The sequence below is a fragment of the Myxine glutinosa genome, chromosome 12 (assembly GCF_964187855.1).
Source record: "Myxine glutinosa chromosome 12, kmMyxGlut1.1, whole genome shotgun sequence".
NCBI classification, from domain to species: Eukaryota; Metazoa; Chordata; class Myxini; order Myxiniformes; family Myxinidae; genus Myxine; species Myxine glutinosa.
The window spans coordinates 65,543,335-65,565,477 of NC_136272.1; the positions used below are offsets into that span (position 1 = coordinate 65,543,335).

The 22,143-nt window shown below is 46.2% G+C and overlaps 1 protein-coding gene across 6 annotated transcripts in view; it reads left to right on the forward strand.

The window, feature by feature from the left end:
• Positions 1 to 22,143, forward strand: part of LOC137437491 (tensin-3-like) — a 376,468-nt gene that overhangs the window by 21,257 nt on the left and 333,068 nt on the right. The window contains exon 1 of one of the 6 annotated variants that reach the window (XM_078766919.1): positions 14,458 to 14,501. The exons of the other annotated variants lie outside the window; for them this stretch is intronic. The gene's annotated coding sequence lies outside the window, so the exon portion shown is untranslated. Of the gene's footprint in view, positions 1 to 14,457; positions 14,502 to 22,143 lie in introns of those variants that run through there. 6 annotated transcript variants of the gene reach the window in all.

A 22,143-nucleotide genomic window follows, 5' to 3' on the forward strand; every position in this document is an offset into this window, starting at 1 on the left:
TTAGGGTTAGGGTTAGGGTTAGGGTTAGGGTTAGGGTTAGGGTTAGGGTTAGGCTCAGAGGACCGAGCTGTTTTCCTTAACCCTCTTCCCTCACCACCTTCCTGATTCCGGCATTCGCTGCTTCAATCTGGAGAGAAGCAGAAAGGCGTCAATTAATGCCCGAGATCTCCATCCTCAGTGAAATATAGAATGTCCTCATGAATTGCAGCTTTACTGCACAGGCTGACAAAGGGAACACTAAAACCACCATTAACAATCAACTTGGTCCCCCTTTACGAAGGCCTCCCTTATTTTCTCCCTGATTTCCTGCCATACGCACAAACTTTCCTTGTCCATGCTGTGGAAAGGCAGATGTCTTTTTCCTGCAGGAGCTCGAAAACATTCATTTGTTGGCCTTCCTCTCTCTCCTCTTTCTGCCTTTTCCTTTTTTTCCTTCTTCTTGCTCTTTATTTATTTACTAATCCTGCACACTTCTCCTTTTATTCCCACCTTTGCCAGAAAATATTTGTTTTGTCGCATCCATTATTGATAGCCATGATGTCCCTTTTATATTTTTCACACGTTTCATCCGAACCACTTTGTCCTGCTGCTGAAGTCTGGCAGAGACAGCATTGTTCAGGATAGGTGTTCATGTAAACCCATTTGGTCATCACACGCCTGCCACTTCCAGGTCGTGGTAATCCATATGGAGGTTTCTGTCTCTCTGGCTTGCTCTCTAGGGCTCTCTCTTTCCTTCTTCCTCTTTCCTTCCTTTTTTTACTCCTTCTTCATACTCTCTTCCTCATAATTGTTGACAGATTACAGGGAAGACATCCTTGAAGAAAAGTAGAAAAACACTCCCAACAAACCATTGGATGACTCTGAGAGGTGAGTGGTAGGAAAGAGGTAGGTAGTGCATTGTGGGGTGGTTGGGACATGACCAGGAAGACAGGATGTACAAGCTGTGAGGACTGAGGAATATAGGAAGCTCCATTTGATAACTTTAGAAGCATGTGGCATACAGTAGGGTTGGGAGGGAGGAATCAAAGTTAGTCCCGGTACAGTGTTATAATGTGAGTGAAAGAATCGGGAGCAAATAACAACCTGGAAAGCTGAGAAGAGGGGGAGAAGTGAGGGATGACATATCCAATAAAAGAAAAATGTACAGGCCGTTTATTAATTTATTTTTGAGGGCATGGAAAGCTGTCATGTGCCTAGCTGGATGTTGCCACCCTATCCTCCAACAACCCCATTGTGCACATTGCTCCCTCATTTCCCTGCTGGATTGTTGTGTTTGGGTGGGGTGCGCACCGCTAGTTGCGGAACTGCCTGGCCCGAGTGCTAGCGTCTTGGCACAAGACTTCCCCATGGCATTTTGTTCCATGATTTGAGGTTCCGTATGGGGGAGCGATTGCCCTGTACCCTTTGGGACTTCGTACGTAGCGCAAGAATGCATGGATAACAGTCTCGGAGCCGACACTGATCATGAAGCGGGGAACGAATGCCTCGGATTAGCTGATTTGATTTCCAACTGGAGCCTCACCATTCGCCATGGCTCATGGGACTGCAGTCAGAATTATGGATTAAAGTCCTAAAGAAGCCATTGGGTCCTAAATCGGCACTTATATATGACCCACCAGGTTAACCTGAATTTGTAGGGGTATCCTAAAGGACTTTCTCATTCTGATGTACCTTACTCTGTTGCAGAGCTTCAGGGCTTCTGAAGCAGATTCTTGGCAAAGGTTATACTGGGTGGGTTGGCATTGCCTTTCCAACAGTAGTTAGGGGGAAAATTTGTATTTTTTTTCGTGGTGCAGACGTAAGCTCGCCTACCTTTCACAAAGGACCCTGTGGGATCTTTAACGTCCACCAACTAATGCAGGCAAATTCGACACCCAGTTTATCGTCCACACGACGGACGCATCGATGATACACCCTGCCTGTGGAACACTGGAATGACAGTTTATAGGTGAGTCGGGATTCAATCCCAGGATAGACTGTTTCAAAGCGAGTGTGTGTACCATCCTGCCAGCCACATACACGATTAGGTCTTGTCACGTGTTTCATGGAATCTTTAACATCTACTTTACATATGGGACAGCCGGCTTAACCCCCAACCGGCTTTTACAGATGCGTTTTCGTTTTGTTTCCTTAAATTTTCATTTGAGATTTTTATTTCACAATTTACATTCATATAAATTACAATTAATTTTCAAATGTTAGATATTGATTGAGGTTGTTTTTTTTTAACAGACACATTTACGGTTGTTGCTCTTCTATTCCATCTCAAGGCGCTGCATGACGTCATCGCCGGGCACCGAAGGGGGCCCGGCGATGATGCGTGCCGAAAGGGAGTACGGTACTCGGTTTTCACTCTGTTTGTTACTTGCTATATCGAATATTTTTCAAGTAAATTGATCAGTTGAGTTTGTTATTCTGTTTATTTGTCTGTTTGTCACTCACCTACAGGTCACAATTCTAAACTGATCGTCATGAAACTTCACAAAGTTGTAGAGACCGTCAAAACTGAGAAGCCTGTTCATTTTGACGTCAAAGTTCATCTGGAGTTCAAATTTCTAAAATCACAATTTTTCATCCGATTGACTAGAAAATTGAACAGCATTTGCATATCGAGTCACTAAATATGGAAACCAAATATTTTTGAGGTCAAAAGGTCAAAGGCCATCTCAAGGTCAAACTTCTAAAATCATCCATTTTCATCTGAAAAATCATCACTTTTCATCTCATTAACTTGAATATTAAACAGCAATTACATAGGGTATCACTGAATTGGGAAAGCAACTATTTTTGAGGTCAAAGGTCAACTCAAGGTTAAACTTCTAATATCATTAATTTTCATGTGAAAAATCTTTTCGATTTCATCTGAAAATTTTAATCCGATTGACCCGAGCTTTGATTAAGATCGTCAATTATAATCTTAATGAAATGGACAATTTCATGTATCCATGGCAACCTTTTTTGGGGAGGGTGAATTTTGCAAGTATCGTGCTCTGCATGACGTCTTTCTTGTTTGTTTGTTTGTCTGAGCAATATCTCAGCCATTCTTTTAGCGAGGAAGCTGAAATTTGGGCACAATAGTGAGCACGTGCTTTGGCAAAAATGGTATTTTTTAATTTTTTGATTAATCAGTTAATTTATTAATTACTTAATTATTATCGATTTATGAAGTACTTATTTATTTTCTTTCTCATCTCGGCGATATCTTGGGAACCTTTTGAGTTATAAAGCTTATATTTGGACACGACAATGACCAAGTGATTTGGCTGTAAAGGGTATTTTTGATCTATGTTGATGAATATTTAATTAATTCTCAAAAAGTTACAGTTTTAGATGAAAAACTGGTGATTGAGACATGTATGCTATTAACCAATTGATTGAGAAATTAATTATTTTACGATTATTATTTGTCGATTTTAATTCCAGAATTAATCAATTGCTGTACACCTCTCCCTCCCAAATATGTCTATGTGCTGCACAGCAGCATTGCCAGGCGCTGAAGTGCTGCGCACTGGAGGATATGTTATTTATTTATTTGGCATGGGGGTGGTGTACTTTGAATGTATCTGTACTTGTTTATGTAAAATTTCATTTACAGACAGTTTTTTTTTTCATTTAAAGACATTATTGTCATGTTTATTTCACAGTTTACAGTTATATAAATTACAATTTTCAAATACCAGACATTGATTGATTGTTTTTGTTGGGGTTTTTTTTTTTACAAATGCGTTTACGGTATTTTAATGTATATTTTCATTTATGGATGCTTTCCGATGGTTCTGGGATTTTTCCAGGTGTAACAGCTTCAATGTCCATCGGGACACCAAATTTCAGCTTTCTACGACACCCGGAAGGTTCCGAACATTAATATCAGTCAGTCAGTTAGTCAGTGGTCAGAAAGGGCTATGTATATATACAGTATATATATGTATACATAGTTATATATATATATACACACACACACACACATCTGTTAAAAAACCTCAACCAATATCCAGCATTTGAAAATTGTAATTTATATTACTGTAAACTGTGAATGTTCGGTTACATCTAGCTGCAGGTCGGTCATGCTTGCATATAATCATAAAGTACCTACGTACGAAGCACGGTTTGTTGTAAGCACTAGGGCGTGCCCGCACGTACGGGCACGCCCGTACGTGCGTGCAAAAAAACATGCGTGCAAACAACAACAACAAAAAAAAAACTTTGAAACCACGTGGCAGTAACGACCACAGAACCCCCCCCTCTATTTACATGAAATGGTTTGGACCATTCGCAACGACCACAGAACCCCCCCCCCCCCCTCTATTTACATGAAATGGTTTGGTCCATTCGCAAAGCCAAAGCGAACGGCTTGCGAGTACGGTGACCATACCTTGGGAACCACTTGTCCGATTAATTTCAAACCTTGAAAAGGCACATCCTCGGGTCCCCAGCAATATACCTGGCAAGTTTCAAGTATATCGGACCGGTAGTTGTCGAGAAACAGCGGTCGCATACATACATACAGACAGACAGACACACAGAGATTACTGGAATTATAGATAGATGTCATTCTAGTATGTATGTATATATATATATACACACGTATGTATATTGTTGCGGATATGGGATTTGGCCTCCATCCATATCCGCTTGTAAATATTCCCCTATTTCCCCAATACTCCCCAACTATCCCCAATCCCCCATTCCCTAGTCCCATTGTCTGTAAACAACACTCTGTAGCCCCGACCTTCCCCTTTTTCCCCCATTAAATGTCGTGCCCAGGTTCACCGCATCTCACGTAGACAACTATAGGACATCTTGCTAGTTATTCTTAGTCTATGTCAGTTAAGGACTCGTTTCCATTAATTCTGACTCTTCGTTGCACCAGAATGTGATTGTATGGCACCAGTAGTAAGTTTAGGACCTCCCAATACCTCCCCACAATCTCATCTCCGCATCCTCCCATCATCTCATGAAACAACAACACCAACAACAACAACAGCGGCGCGGGGAGTGCGCGTCCTCACTCCGGCTTGGTTAGCCGCCATTGACCATGTGCTCCGACGGGGTTACCACACAGGGGCTGACTGTCAGCTCCTCGTCAAGGGCAGAGCCCGGTAACCCCCCCGCACCCAATAAGAAGCGGCGGACCGATTCCATCTGGGGCGGAGCTAACGAGCCGAGGGCGTGTCACTCCCCGCTGGATATACGCAGCCACTTACCGGAGGTGACGTGAGATGCGCCCCCAGCTTGGAGAGAGAAGTAGCCACCTCCGAGCGCTGAATACCTCCCCGCATCTCTGGACCGGACCACGTTGATTCTGCCCCTGAGCCAAGGTGCACCTTGAGCCATCGACTACCTGCCCTACCTTGCCATCAATCCCTGTGTGAGTCAGTCTTGTCCCGTTTGTCTGTGGTCTGTCGGGAATAAGATAAGACCGTGTCTAAGTGCCCACCTTTCTGTGCTGTACCTCTTGTCGGTGTAATCTAAACATTCTGCAAACCCATATTATAACCTCCTCCGGAGGTCTTGAGAACTGTACCCCTGGTGTCGTGTCATTTAACCCAGCCGTTGTGTCCTTTCCTTCATTGATTTAGCATAGCGCGATTCGGCCAACGTTCGAGTGTAATCGGGTAACTTGTGCGAACACGGCGGCCATTCCGCTCGGCCCACCATAACATCTAAGTCGTGTCCGTAACAATTGGTGTCGGGAAGTGGGATAGGTCCCGGAGCGCGTTTCACGCGCTCGAAATTATAACGGCGAAATTTGATTGTGTTTTACAAAAAAAAAAAAAAAAAAACCCGAAATTTGAAAGTCGCGCTATGGCAGACCAAGATGGCTGGGTTCCGGTAGAGGAGAGTGAGGCAGGGTCGATCCAGGACCAAAATGAGGGACATGAGGAGAGCGAAGCAGTGAGGGTGGCAGAGTCGCAAAATAGCGTCGTCGCGCACGAGGTTACGGGCGCGCAAAATGGTGCCTCGCACATGGCCACGGCGTCCACACCCGCGACCGTAGTAGCGCCGCTGGTAGATTTGGACCTTTTTTTCATACAAATGAAGGCCCTTATGGCCCAGAATAGCGAGAAAATGAGGGAGGAAATGAGGGCTCAGAGTGAGCAATTGGGGGTAATGGGAAACCAAATGGGGGTAATGGGAAGCCAAATGGGGGTAATGAGGGATGAAGCGAGGGGTACCGGTGAGGGGTTAGACAAGAAATTTAGGAAGTTAGACAATAATTTTGAGGAGTTAGACAAGAAATTTGGGAAGTTAGACAATAATTTTGAGGAGTTAGACAAGACATTTGGGAAGTTAGACAATAATTTTGAGGGGTTAGACAACGGGATAAAAGAGGTGAGAAATGGGTTAATGGGGGTAGAAAACAGAATGGCCGCTCAAGAGAATCAAATGGAAGGGATGCAAAAGGGGTTAGAGGGGTTAGAAAACAGGATGGAAGGCAAATTGAGGGATATGAGGGACCAAGCGGAAAGGGAAGTTAAACAAATGGGGCAGCAGATAGAGGGGGTCAGAATGGGGGTAGAAACCAAACTGGATGCTCACAGGGAGGAAATGGAGCAGATGAGGGTGGCATCTGGGCAGGAGATGCAAGTGATGGGAGAGGAGATCAGAAGAGGTGTGAGTGAGGAGGTCGGAGGAGTGTGCGAGGAGGTGAGGCACTGTAAGGAGCACATGGAGAAGGAGGTGAGAAAGGGGACTGTAAAATTGCAAGGGGGCATAGAGGACCTGACGCAGGAGGTGGAACAGCTGACGGAGGGACAAAAAGGACTAACGGAGCAGGTTCAAAGGAACACTGCGGTATTAGGAGGGTTAAAAGCGACACAGAAAGAACTAAAAGACGACTTGATAGCGACAAAGAGGCAATGTCAGATGGTACGTGAGGGACTGACAACGAGGTTGGACGAGGTGACAGAGGTAATGGAGACGAAGGACCGGCAGGTGAGGACGCACATGGAAACGGTCAAGGTAGCCTTAGAGGACGAGCTTGAGGAGACGTACCGGGACATAAAAGAGGTGAAGCAGAAATTAGAAGAAGTGGAAGAAGGGGTGAGCGAAATTAAGAAGCGACGGAGAGGGGATAAGAAAGAGATAAAAGAGGAGGTAAAAGAATTGGTCCAAAGTCTGTGTTCGGATCGTAATGATGTGCTCATTAACCGGATGAGGGATTCGCAGGTGATGGAGGAGAAGCGAAGAGGAAGAGGACCCGGTGTAAGTGGTGACCAATATGGTCGTGCGTATGATGCGCCAGGTGATTTAATGAGCTTGGTGGTCGAGATGGACCCGGGTGTTCGTGAGAGGCCGTTGGTGAAGTGTGCGACAGGTCTGGTGTGCGAAAAAGGAGGTGTGCGAGAAAGTCCGACTCTGGGGTGTGTGAGGAAAAAGTGCGTGCCAAGGAGTGAGGGTGCTGGCGAGAGTGAGTCGGTCGTAGCGCGTGTGCGAGGGAGCACATGGAAGCGCGGTGTGGTAAGTGTTACAGAGGGTGTGACGGGAGAGTGAGCGCAAGAGTGTGCACGAGAAAGGTGTGTGACGGACAGGTGCATGGGGAAAGAGTGCGCTGTCAAAGGCAAGGAAGAGTGTACACCTGTGGTGAGTGTTACAGAGGGTGTAACGGGAGAGTGTGCGCAAGGGTGTGCGCGAGAAAGGTGTGTAACGGACAGGTGCATGAGGAAAGAGTGCGCTGTCGGGAGTAAGGGTGAGTGCGCTGTCAAGAATGGAGGTGAGAGTAGTGAGAGTGACAAGGAGCGTGAGTTGGTTGTGACAGGTGAGCGAGGATGTACACCTGGAATGGAAGGATGCACACCTGGAATGGTAGAGCGTGAGTGGGAATGCACGCTGGAATTGGTAGTGAGGCACGTGGTTGGGTGTGCGAGTGAGAGCACACCTGTGATTGTCACAGAGGAGGTGACCGAGGAGGGGGCGCGAAGAGGTGTGTTGGTGAGGTGTGCGACCAACGAATGTGTGCCAAAGTGTTCGGTGGTCAGGTGTGTGACCAAGTCGGTGAGCGGAATGAGGGTACCTGGGTGTGTAAGGAAAGGTACGAGGAGCATGGAAACGGCTGCATGTATGAGCAAGAAAGGGGTAGCGTATGCGTATAAGCATGCAGGGAGGCATCGACGTTAAACGGAGTAGAGGTTAGGTCGACTTTTAGCCGAAGCGGGCCCTCGGTGCGTGCCGGACTTCGCGTGCCGCGAGAACCAGCGGGGATCCGAGCCAAGGCGGGTTCGAAAGGACCGCCGTGCGCGATCCACGCTGGGCCTCGCGTGGAACGGCCGCGTCTGTGCTCCACTAGGCGGAGCGGGCAGCCCGATAGGAAGGATCGTCATGGCGACCACTTTTTGTTGAGGCATACCGGCAGGTCGAGATCGGGCCATGGGATGGCTCCGTGCCGAGATGGTGCGTGGGGTCTCGGGCCGGGTAAGCCCCCGTCCCTGCCCCGAATGCGGGACGCATCCAGCCGCTGGCACAGAACAACCCGCATTCATGGCTTGGCTGTACGCAGCCGAGCTTTAGAAGTTAATTGGCGCACCGAGAGGCATTAGTAAGTAGACTGTAATGACGAGGATAGTGTTTTGGCCCCGAAATTAGAAAAAAACTAAATTTGATGATTGGCAAAGGATTGGCAGTAATGATTGGCAGATGATGGGTAGTGATTGGCAAATTTTTGATTTGTTGAAATTTGATGTGCAAAATTGGTAGTGAGCGATGGGCCCGGTGGGTAAGGGTGGCATCCCTGCCACCCTTCCCAGGTGGGGGGCAAATGCGCTATAGTTTATGGGGTGTATGGCAGTGAAAACTAGCCCGGGTGGGTTAGGATATTGATAGGGATCTAGCGAAGATGACAGTAGGTAACGTTAAGATTAGTTAGTGACTGATACCTGTAGTGGGGACGCAGGTAGTTTAGTGTGGATGATAATGACGTGGGAGCGCAATAGTTTAAAGGGACGACTGGGAAGCGCAAGTTTCAGAGGGGAGTAGTTAGATGAGATGATGCTGTGTGAGAGCTGGACAGGTGTGTGGAGCAGTGTATGAGTAGTGAGTGTTGTGGATCAGCGCGAATGCGCTTGGGGAGAGAAGGGTGCAGGTGGCACCAGGTGTGAGAGCACAGGTGTGCAAGTGCAGGTGTGTGGAATATATGGAGCAGAGAATGAGTGGTGTGGAGAGAGTTGGAGTAAGTGGTACGGAGTGGTGTGCATGGTGCGAAGGTGTGGATGGGGGAAGAGTGGACCCCTTTCACGAGTACCCGGGGCGGGTAGTGTAAGTATTAGGTAGAGGGTATAGGTAAATTGTGGTTGAATATTGGCATTTGTGGTGCGGTTGCAGAATGGTATTGTGGATGGGTGCATTAGTGTTGTGGAAATGGCTGGGCGTGTAGCCTGTTAGTGTGTGTAGTTGGTTTGGGCACTCCACCACTGTGAGGATGTCGGCCAGGTGAGGCCGCAGGTGGGCTCTGGGAGCCGTTAGTGTCAGTGGGGCCCGAGGATCCGGAGGACGGACCCGGGTAGCCCAGTGCCAGAGAGGGCACTGAGTGGGGAGAGCGCCAGAGGGCCTTCCCCAGGTAGTTAGGTTAGGGTAAGGAGCAGGTAAGCTCGGAGGCAACTGCAGTGGTGGAGGTGTGCAGGTGGGTAGACCTGCGGGGAGAGCTACACGTCGCGGCCCAGAAATTGTGCGAGGGCACCGGGAGATGAATCGGGGGAGTGAGACCCCAAATTGAAAAGCACCACAGTTTGGGCAATGGGAATTGGTTTTTAGAACCCATAGTGTAAGTTGGCCAATGGATTGGCAGGGAAAGACCCCGGGTAATGTAAAGTTGTTAAAGTCATTTAGGAAATAGTTAGGATTGATGAACCTGTCGCACCATACGCAGCCACTTACCTGAGGTGATGATGATGACTCCACACCTGTGTTTTCTTTGTTCTGTGTGCAGGAAAGGAGAATTGCTGTTTGGATTTGTGAGACGCATCACGACGTGGATGAGACATTGGGGTGATTCCATCTCTCCCTCCCTAGGAGGGACTGATGATGAATTGGTGATGGCAAATTTTGATGTTGAATTGGAGATGGCAAATTTTGATGAGAGTTGGAAATGGCAAATTTGATTGGTAAGGAGGGAGAGAAGACGAATTTGGTTTATGGGAGGAACGGGGAAGACAGTAGGGACGTTTGTTGATTTGTAAAGTAGATGTTTATGGATAGTGTTGTGTTTTGTGGATACAGTAAGGGGTAAGGGAGGGGCAATGTAGGTTACCTGGTGGGGGGGGGGGGGGGCGTACGGTAGGAACGTACCTGTCTCACCTGGTTCCCATGTGCCCCCAGTGTGCATCATCTTGTATTGCGTGCACTTTTGCGCCCTTACCACCTTACTCACTTGTCTTCTTCTTTTGTCTCCCACCTCCGAGGATCTGGCTTTGGGGCAGAGAGAGAGGAGAGAGAGGTGCTGGCTCCGCAGTTGTGGGCCTGCACTTTCGCTGCTTGCTGCCGGGATCGATACACCATATGGACCGCAATTTTTGTGGCCGCCCACCATGGACCGCAGTTCTCTTGCGGGCAAGCACCACCCGTGGATGGACCTATTGGTCAACGTGGCACCTATGCCATACAGGTGAACCACTTTTAGTTGGCCCCCTGATGGCCACAATACAGAAATGGACGCGGTTGGCGCCTTTCTTTATTTTTGAAAGAAGCCAGAAGGCCAAGTGCACCACACGAAGGCAAGACCAGCGGCAGAACATCGGACGGCTGCGACACCACCGGTGACTATCGAACATTTTATTGGTGCACCGGATGGTGCTGACTGTGTTATGGGGTGGTGCTTTTGGTGCTTGGAAGGGGTGCTCTGCACATTATTAAAGGCCGTAGGGCCACAGAGCACTCGTGGGTTGGTGTATCGATGCTGGCATGCGTGCTCTCTCTATGCATAACATCTGCATGTGTTCCTCCAAAAACAGGTCCTGGATCGTAGTGTAAATATCAGCGTAGTCTTGTGTAAATAATGCTCCCTACCAGCTGTATGTTTAGTTTGAGGATTCTTTCCGCGATTCGGTTATCCTGTGGGTGTGTTTCTGTGAGGAGAAGGGTGCAACGTCGCAGGGGGACATATTTACTCATTTGTGAACATCTGTAAAACTGTCGCACTCAGGGTAGAGTTAATAGTAGAGGGAACTACATCTGAGTGCCACACTAAAGTAGGTAAAAATTTATCGGGTCGGGACGCCCCGAGGTAGAGAAGGGTGCAATGTTGCGGATATGGGATTTGGCCTCCATCCATATCCGCTTGTAAATATTCCCCTATTTCCCCAATACTCCCCAACTATCCCCAATCCCCCATTCCCTAGTCCCATTGTCTGTAAACAACACTCTGTAGCCCCGACCTTCCCCTTTTCCCCCCATTAAATGTCGTGCCCAGGTTCACCGCATCTCACGTAGACAACTATAGGACATCTTGCTAGTTATTCTTAGTCTATGTCAGTTAAGGACTCGTTTCCATTAATTCTGACTCTTCGTTGCACCAGAATGTGATTGTATGGCACCAGTAGTAAGTTTAGGACCTCCCAATACCTCCCCACAATCTCATCTCCGCATCCTCCCATCATCTCATGAAACAACAACACCAACAACAACAACAGCGGCGCGGGGAGTGCGCGTCCTCACTCCGGCTTGGTTAGCCGCCATTGACCATGTGCTCCGACGGGGTTACCACACAGGGGCTGACTGTCAGCTCCTCGTCAAGGGCGGAGCCCGGTAACCCCCCCGCACCCAATAAGAAGCGGCGGACCGATTCCATCTGGGGCGGAGCTAACGAGCCGAGGGCGTGTCACTCCCCACTGGATATACGCAGCCACTTACTGGAGGTGACGTGAGATGCGCCCCCAGCTTGGAGAGAGAAGTAGCCGCCTCCGAGCGCTGAATACCTCCCCGCATCTCTGGACCGGACCGCGTTGATTCTGCCCCTGAGCCAAGGTGCACCTTGAGCCATCGACTACCTGCTCTACCTTGCCATCAATCCCTGTGTGAGTCAGTCTTGTCCCGTTTGTCTGTGGTCTGTCGGGAATAAGATAAGACCGTGTCTAAGTGCCCACCTTTCTGTGCTGTACCTCTTGTCGGTGTAATCTAAACATTCTGCAAACCCATATTATAACCTCCTCCGGAGGTCTTGAGAATTGTACCCCTGGTGTCGTGTCATTTAACCCAGCCGTTGTGTCCTTTCCTTCATTGATTTAGCATAGCGCGATTCGGCCAACGTTCGAGTGTAATCGGGTAACTTGTGCGAACACGGCGGCCATTCCGCTCGGCCCACCATAACATCTAAGTCGTGTCCGTAACAATATGTATGTATACATGTATTGATTTTTGCCCCATCTCAATGGTGAAGTCGCTTAAAAACATACAATAATGATCAGATCAGGATATTCACCAAAATCGAGTAAATTTGTCCTTGTCCTAAACCTCACCTCTCCGTCATGTTTCCTCTGAATCAGTCCACAATGTTTTAAGATATCGTGCTTACAGACAAGCAAACAAGAAAGTCGGTGTGCAGAGCACTACTTGCGACATCCTTGGAACAAATTTGATCTCAAAAATCATTGGTGGTTGAATTAAGTGAAGTGCCCTGATATGCAAATCCTCTTCAAATTTGAAGTCAATTGGATGAAAATTGAGGATTTTAGAAATTTGATGAGGTTGGTGAGCTTTGGCCTATGTTGACCTTTTGACCTCAAAATCACCAGGCTTTCTCCTTCTGACCAATTGTACTATTTGGTGATGTTTCGTGAAGATCGGTTTGAAATTGTAACCTATAGGCGATTGATATACAGACAGACAGACAGACACGGGTAAAAACATAACCTCCGTCCACCTTCGGCGGCGGAGTTAGAAATGAGTTAATCTCCTATTGTTCTAAAATTTAGAAAATAAAAATTGAGTTATTTAATTGTTCATTCGCTGACGTTGAGCAATGAGGTGTAAGTGTTCTTTTTATCGACAAGATATTGGGTCACTGAAGATCAAGGTGGGAGACAGTCAAAAGGTAAGGAATTGACAGTGGGGACAACAGTTTTGGACACAATGAGTAAGGGAAAGAAAGAACGAGGAGAAAGAGGGTAAGAAATGCAATAACATGGAAGGTTGGCTTCGGTTTGGATGTGGAATGGATCTCTTCATTCGACTTGAATTCAAACCATTCGATTGCTTCCATTGGTCAGGGATGGTTCATTCGAATGGAATCGAGGACACACAGGGAACTTGGACCCAGGAGGAGGCCATTTGGCCTTTCTTGACTGCATTCTGTTCACACCACATTGATTCAATCTGCATCGGTTTATATTGACTTCATTTCATTGTGGGTGGGAAGGAGTGGAGGAGGAGAACAGTGGGGTGAACACGATGACGTCACCAGGGTGTGTTTCTTTTTGTTATTTTCTTACTTTTTAAAAATATAATGGAGGCGGTGGGAGAAGATGGTTGGAGGGTAAGGAATGAACAAACACCGACAGCTCATTCGTTTAAAAATGAGACACCGTCACCGACATCACAATTCACAACACACGCATAGAATCAGCCATCCATACCTCAGGTGTCAACCATTCCTACCAATGCCCATGTAGGCCTCTATCTCCAATGCTTCCAGGTGCCCATGTAATTTAAGTTTAAACATATATCTACTGTTTCCGAGTGCACTACCTTTTGGAAGGGACTATTCCATGCATTAGCTACTCTCCGAGTGAAAGACCCATGACTTATTCACCTCCTAACTCTCCCTTATTTACTCCAACACTGGGAGGCCTGGTTCCATCGCTGTCCATTCTTTCGAAACACTCTTCTGCATTTGTTTTGTCTACATCCTTCATTATCTTAACCATCTCTACCAGATCCCTTTGTAATTGCCTGTCTGCTTCAGCCACTCTTCGTACCTTCAACTATCGGTGGCCCAAGAATCGACCTCGTTGCGCTCCGCTGAACCCTCTCAATGGTAGCTGTCTTTGTTCTCGTGGTGACCAAAACTCCACACAATACTCCAGTTGACTGGTTACCTTACCTCTATCGGTTTATTATTTATCCTCCTACAAATACTGCGCAACCAAAACACCTGTTAGCTTTACTATGGTTGTCTGGCACTGTAAAGCCTACTTGCTCCCCCTACCTCCGACCACCTTATATATTAGACTATGACCATCCACAGATCCTCCTCCTGCGTCACATGCTCCAAGACTTCACCTTGCATCATGTAATGTCCAATTTCATTATTCTTATTAATCTTCTGCCCAATTGATGAAAGTATAAGTATCTAGACTTTCCTGAATCTGATCAACGTAGACCGATGGTCTCTCTCTCTTTCTACCCCCTCCTTTCTGGACTTTTACCTTCTGCTCTTTTCGTGCTTTGTCCACACCCCCCCCCCCCCTCCCATGGTTTCTGCAGGGCACACATGGCCCAACATCGACCCTCTTCTGGTGAAACTACCTAAATCCAAGATCGGTGCTCACCTGCACTCATTCGTTCCTGTTTTGGTAGGTGGAGGTTTTGATTTCACCCCTGTCTGTCTGTCTGTCTGTGACCAGGATATCTCAACAGGCTGTGGACGGATTCAGGTGAAATTTGGTGGAGACGTTGGGTATGTGACAAGGAAAAATTGATTCGATTTTGGTGAAGATTTGGATCTCGATGCGAGAATTTTTAAAGTGATTATTCACCATTGAGACATAGGACAAAAACCTATATATATATATATATGGCCGACACTTGCTGGACGAGTTAGGTCGGTGCCAAGAACGAGCTGATTCGATTTTGAATGTCCAGATCCAGTTCTGGCCTATCAGTGGGATATAAAACGTAAACTGTTCAGCCTGGCATAGGTGTGCACTCCACCGAGTGACGTTCTAGTTCCCACTTGTGGAACCAACTCCCACACTCTCTTCAATCCCACTCCTCCCTCCAGGTCTTCAAAACAGCTGTTCACCGCCATCTCAGATCATCCTCGATCCAAAACCTTAATCTTTTCTATTCCTATTAAACCCCCCTCCCCTAAAATTTCCAGTTTTTCCTTCCTGAGGATTTGCGTCTGCATCCATATTGTCCACTCCCTGAATCCTCCCTTACTCCTCATTCTTTCCCGCATCCCCTGCTTGTCCATCTCCATCTATTTTTTCCTTCGGCCCTGCTATTGGCATTTCTTCCCTCTCCTTCTGCTGTTCCTTGTTGCCCTATTGCTTCCTGATCCATTATGTGTTCTAACTCCTCCACGAGCCTTGACATTGTTGACGACAAAGGATAAAAGCTCCCTCTCTGCTATCTACTTTACCATCAAGGTTTTTGTCATTTCCAATTTGATAATGCCAAATAGTAACCCCACTATCCCAAAAAACTTCCAACCTCACAGCCAGACATCCTCCCACTCCCAGCCGCTTTTTGTTTCCTATCACTAATCCAGTTTTCCAATCCAGTTAGCTCCTCTATCACAAACCCTCAACTTCCCTAACAACCTTCCATGTGGTAACTTGTGAAAGTCGTGACGTGCTATGTCCGCTGCACTTCCCTCATCCACCCAATCAGAAGCTGCTTCATGGAACTCCAATAAATTTGTTAAACTATTTGTTAAAGTTTAACAAATAGTTTAACAAATTTATTGGAGTGGGATTACAGACCTGTTAGTTGTGGGGCAGATGTTGGAGACAGTTTAACAGTTAAACTGTCTCCAACATCTGCCCCACAACTAACAGGTCTGTAGTCCCACAATTCCTCTCTGGGTCCTTTCCTAAAGAACAGTTTCACATTTCCTACTCCCCAATTAGGCTATCAGCTAGGGGGGTCAACCGGTACCAAATTGAGGGAGTAAGGCTAATAATGATTTTTGACAAGGTTTTTACCTCTAGAATAAGAAAATATGTGATAGCAAATTCAACGATGTAGCTAAATGTGTGTTATCACCCATTTTCAAAATGGCCGCCAAATTTCTCAAAATATCAATGGTCAATGTAGTGTTTTTTTCACTATTCACCCTATACCCCAAATTTGGGTATCTTATACCTGGTTTTAGGGGTTAGAAATGATTTTACAACTTTCTAAATGTCAACTTATGTGGACTGCTGGCAATTCCATGAGACGGATTGCTAACCAATTGGGACATCACCTTACCAGTATTAGTCGTTTGATAAGAAAGTATCAACAAACAAATGATGTGAAGGACAGGCAGGAATGTGTCACCCAATTTTGTACTCTTCATTGCGTTCCAACATCTGGACAAAATGTTGCACAAGATTACCCTACACCGCAACGAACCTGACACCGCAACGAACCCGACACCGCAACGAACCCGACACCGCAACGAACCCGACACCGCAACGAACCCGACACCGCAACGAACCCGACACCGCAACGAACCCGACACCGCAACGAACCCTACACCGCAACGAACCCTACACCGCAACGAACCCGACACCGCAACGAACCCTACACCGCAACGAACCCGACACCGCAACGAACCCTACACTGCAACGAACCCTACACCGCAACGAACCCGACACCGCAACGAACCCTACACCGCAACGAACCCTACACCGCAACGAAAAGGTGCAAAAATTCATTGATACATTTCCACTATGTCGAAAATACGTGGTGGTGCGATACTTTTTTCCATGTGTATACTTGCAAATCTACTGAATGCCAGTTATTTTCGTGCATATTTTGTGCATAAAGTTGTTGCTATGATGGCAGCCATTTTGTGAAATTGGGCGCCATATTGGATTCTATCTTCTTGGATTAAAGTTCAGATGATGTATTTCATACTTTAAGAGAGTTGTAAAGTCTTAAACATCTCAAAACGCAATGCTATTTGTTACAAATTCCTACAAGAATATGAAACATGGTGTTTTTAATAGAAAAACATGCATTTTGGCGGCCATTTTGAAAATGAGGTGATAACACCCATTTAGCTACATGGTTGAATTTGCTATCACATATTTTCATATTCTAGGGGTAAAGACCTATCCAAAAATCAATATTAGGCTTACTCCCTCATTTTGGTACCAATGGACCCTATTTTGGGGGTCTGGCTGATGGCCTAAATCCTTTCGAACCTGTCCTGACCCCACTGAGCATTTAAAGATGTCCGCTAACATCAACCTTTCCTGCTCTACCAACTTCCTCAACACTATCGGATGCCGATTAATCATCTGACCCTGGCTCTTTATCTTGGTTTCTTCTTCCTCGCTCCCACCTGTAGCTCCTCTTAAAGCCCTTCCACATCTGCACGATATATTATGTCAGCTTTTGGTAATTCTTTTTTTTTTTTGTATCTAAGATCGAGGCTCGTGTAAGAGCTAATACAACTAATATTGTAATATAACCAGCTAATATAACATTAATCACAAAAAGACAAACTGACACATAAAACATGATAAAGTGAGCGGGAGACAAGATGGGGAGAGAGAGGGAAGCGCGCAAGTATAACAATAGAGAACAGGGACATCGGGAGATCTGTGGGAGGGAGAGGGTTTTGGGGGAGGAGGCATGGGAAGGGGAAGAAGAGGTAAAAAAAAAAACCCCAAAAAAACACATGGACACTGCTAGGACTTCCAGGAAAAAAGTCGGAATTTCAGAACAGTGGATCAGGGGTGAATTAACGGGGTAGAAAAGATCAAGGTTTTGGATGGGGGAAGATAAGAGATGGTGGTGAACAGCTGTTGTAAATGCGAGAGATGGAGGGAGGAGTGGGATTGAAGAGAGTGAGGGAGTTTGTTCCAGAGGCGGGAGAAAAGAGGAATGAAGGAGTGAAGGTGAGCAGAGAGTCTTGATTTTGGCAGTTTCACCATAAGAGGGTTGCAGGCAGATCTTGTGCGACCTTTCGGAATATTTGGGGGACAAAGCACAGAGAGAGCTGGGGGGGGGGGGGGGGCAAGGCCGGAGAGGAGTCGGTAGAAGACAGAAAGACCACCAACCTGCCTGCGGTGATTGTGTGTTGAATTGAAATTTCTGACTTTGTTGTTTAAATGTTGAAGCAAAAATAATTATTTAATAAGTCTGCTATCTCACTTTCATCACTTTAACCAATCCCCCTGCGTTATCCCTCAATCGGCTCAAACATATCCTAACCTGTTCTTACCTAAAGAATGTCTCGCTATTATGTTTAATATTGTTGGCCACATCCTTCCCATTTTCTCTTTTGGCTTGCCAAGTTTTTTTTTTTTAAACACACTTTTGTTTGCTCCTGTAATGAAGTCCTCCCGTTTAACCTCTGAAGGAGTTCCGAGTCTCTTTTTCATGTTCACACTGAAGGGCCATGTTTCATTTCCATAGGTAGGCCTCCGACCACCAACGTATCGAAAATCCACAGTGTCGTCTTTAGCCCCAGGTCAATATAATTGTCACATTTCCCCAGGAAAAAAACCACAGTGCAGAAAAAAAGAGACACATAAGCAGCTCAGATATTTTTGGTCAAGAAAAACAATAGCTCAGAGAGTAATATTTTAACCAGAGGGCGATTTTCATCAGATACTGCACACAGGTATTGTGTTGTCACGTTGTAAGGTATCTTTTGGATGAGCAGGTTAACCACAGGACAATGACAGGAGTTGTCCCTCCTCTCTAGGCTATCCCACTTTTGTTACCATGGAATCTTTCCAACCAGTCTTGTTTTTTTAAACCTCTCAGCTCTTCAAATGGTGTGTGCTGCTTCCTTGCTTGATGCTGACAATTAAAAAAAGGTAGAGCATGGATGAACAACCACAGGTTGCAAACTATTGTGCAGGCTTAATGGGCCCAATTGTGCCCTCCTCCATTGAAGTTCCTGTAAGGTAACTCATAATTTATCATGTGCGTTAATTTCAACCACATCAGGTTTGCTAATAACAAACAATAAAGACCTTTTCACATCTCATTATTTTCGCTTATACCTCAGGTAGTCGGTTACATACTCAAACAGAATGGTGATATTTACTTTGCTTGACAGTCACGCACTGATCAATCGCAAAGTAGTCCGCCTATATCTATATCTACATATGATAAGCTAATGCCATCTATCTGTCCCAACCTGAAACACGGAAATGCTCCTCGGAGAGAAAAAATATATGAACGGTCCTCCTTCCACCATTCACTCACTCAAAACAACTCACGGTCCTCCTTACACCATTCACTCACTCAAAACAACTCACGGTCCTCCTTACACAATTCACTCGCTCAAAACAACTCACGGTCCTCCTTACACCATTCACTCACTCAAAACAACTCACGGTCCTCCTTACACCATTCACTCACTCAAAACAACTCACGGTCCTCCTTACACCATTCACTCACTCAAAACAACTCACGGTTCTCCTTACACCATTCACTCACTCAAAACAACTCACGGTCCTCCTTACACCATTCGCTCACTCAAAACAACTCACGGTCCTCCTTACACAATTCACTCACTCAAAACAACTCACGGTCCTCCTTACACCATTCACTCACTCAAAACAACTCACGGTCCTCCTTACACCATTCACTCACTCAAAACAACTCACGGTCCTCCTTACACCATTCACTCACTCAAAACAACTCACGGTTCTCCTTACACCATTCACTCACTCAAAACAACTCACGGTCCTCCTTACACCATTCACTCACTCAAAACAACTCACGGTTCTCCTTACACCATTCACTCACTCAAAACAACTCACGGTCCTCCTTACACCATTCACTCACTCAAAACAACTCACGGTTCTCCTTACACCATTCACTCACTCAAAACAACTCATGGTCCTCCTTACACCATTCACTCACTCAAAACAACTCACGGTCCTCCTTACGCTGTTCACTCACTCAAAACAACTCATGGTCCTCCTTACACCATTCACTCACTTAAAACATCTCACACCCATGCTTACGCCATTCAATCACTCAAAACAACTCACGGTCCTCCTTACACCATTCACTCACTCAAAACAACTCACAGTCCTCCTTACACAATTCACTCACTCAAAACAACTCATGGTCCTCCTTACACCATTCATTCACTTAAAACATCTCACACCCATGCTTACGCCATTCAATCGCTCAAAACAACTCACGGTCCTCCTTACGCTGTTCACTCACTCAAAACAACTCACGGTCCTCCTTACACTGTTCACTCACTCAAAACAACTCACGGTCCTCCTTACGCTGTTCACTCACTCAAAACAACTCACGGTCATCCTTACGCTGTTCACTCACTCAAAACAACTCATGGTCCTCCTTATGCTGTTCACTCACTCAAAACAACTCACGGTCATCCTTACGCTGTTAACTCACTCAAAACAACTCATGGTCCTCTTTACGCTCTTCACTCACTCAAAACAACTCATGGCCCTCCTTACACTGTTCAGTCACTCAAAACAACTGACAGTCCTCCTTGTGCCATTAACTCACACGGAACTCACAACCCTCCTTAAGGTGGGTTTTCACGGGACATGCGAACGGTTCGCGAAGGATGCGAATGTCGAAAAAATGGCAAAGTCCAACATTCGGAGAAGTTTTTCTCCGAATGTGTCGCGACAATGGAGCCGTAAACCATTCTTGCGCAGTTTGTGCGTAGTTCTCACAACGTATGGGCGAATGTCGTGTGTAGCATTGCCGAACTATGGCCAGTCCACATACACGAAGAACACGCGACTAAAATGCGAACAACACGAATGTTGGACGAATCTCGGGCAACATTCGTGCGGACATTTCGCGACACATGCGAACTTTTTGCGCATATTTCGCGAATAATGAACGTCGTGCGACATTCATGCGAAATTTGTACATATGTCGCGCGATTATCTTGCGACCGGCGATCCGACCGACACTTGGGCAGTATATAAATGCCTTGAAATGTATTGCCAGCAGTTCGTGAATGTTTCCACGTGAGTTGATAGCTGTCTTGAGTTGATCGGTCTCTTCGTGAATAGTTCGCTGTCTAGTCGCAGTATGAAGTCAGACACCTCGGCCATGCACTTTATATAGGCCAGACGTCACGTGGTGCGGATTTGCCGCCAAACACGTGCGCCAAACGTTCGTGAGAACTTCGCACGAAGACGGACGCGAACAGTTCGTGAATAGGTCGAGAAATGATCGGACGAACTTCGCTGCTTTCGCGAGACATGCGCGAGACATTATCCAAACTGTCGGAATCTGTTTGGGGTTTAACGAAGATTTTGCGAACATCACGCACGTCGTGAGTAGGTCGTGCGCATATGACGAAGCTTTTTCGACATTTTTGAGAGCAAATCACGACCCGGGATGCTGGAAACGTTCGCTATAAATTTCAAACATTTTTGAAATACCCGCCGAACAAAAAACGACTCCTGCGAACAATTGACGACGCTTCCGAACCCCCGCGCATGTTTGGCGAACTTTTGGAGCCTAAAATACGAATGTTGGACTTTGCCATTTTTTCGACATTCGCATCCTTCGCGAGTCCCGTGAAAACCCACCTTTACGCCATTAACTCACACGGGATCCTTCAATCCCAGAACCTCTCCAAACAGTGGGTCCACAACCTTAGTTGTTTTCAAAGGTCATTCAATCAGGCAGGGGAAGGGGGTAGGGGGTCATTGAAAGGGGAGAGAATGGAGACAGACAAATGTGAAAAAACTTGTCTTGCTTCATATTGTTGAGTGTCCTGGTCATGATCGTTGAAGTAAGACCCCATTTTAATTTTTTTATGGCGACAATTATCCCCACATTATTGTGGGGTTGGCTGGGGGAAGTTTTTGGCACAAGTCGTCCATGAACCGGCTAACCAGGCCTGATGTTTGACTATGTACAGCATGGCCTAACTATGCTTTACAGGGGATGGAGGGGTAAGGGACTTTCATTCCACCCTATAGTTGGGGCAGGAACATGTGATTACTATACGCTCGTGAAGCGCAAAGTGGGGTTAAGCGATTGGGTGCGTATGTATGTCGTCCGTACGTTTCTGCATTTTTAAAATTCATTTTCTCAGCAAATTTTCACCATATGTGTCTACTCGTGTAGATTAAAGAAATTGATAACTATGACGTCATAGGTCACGTGGTACCTGCGCCATCTTGTTTAAATTCATTTATTCATTTTCTCAGCAACTATTGGTGCGATTGACACGAAATTTTCACCATAGTATGTGTCTACTCTTGTAGAATTGTAGTGATAGTTATGTCGTCATAGGTCACATGGTAC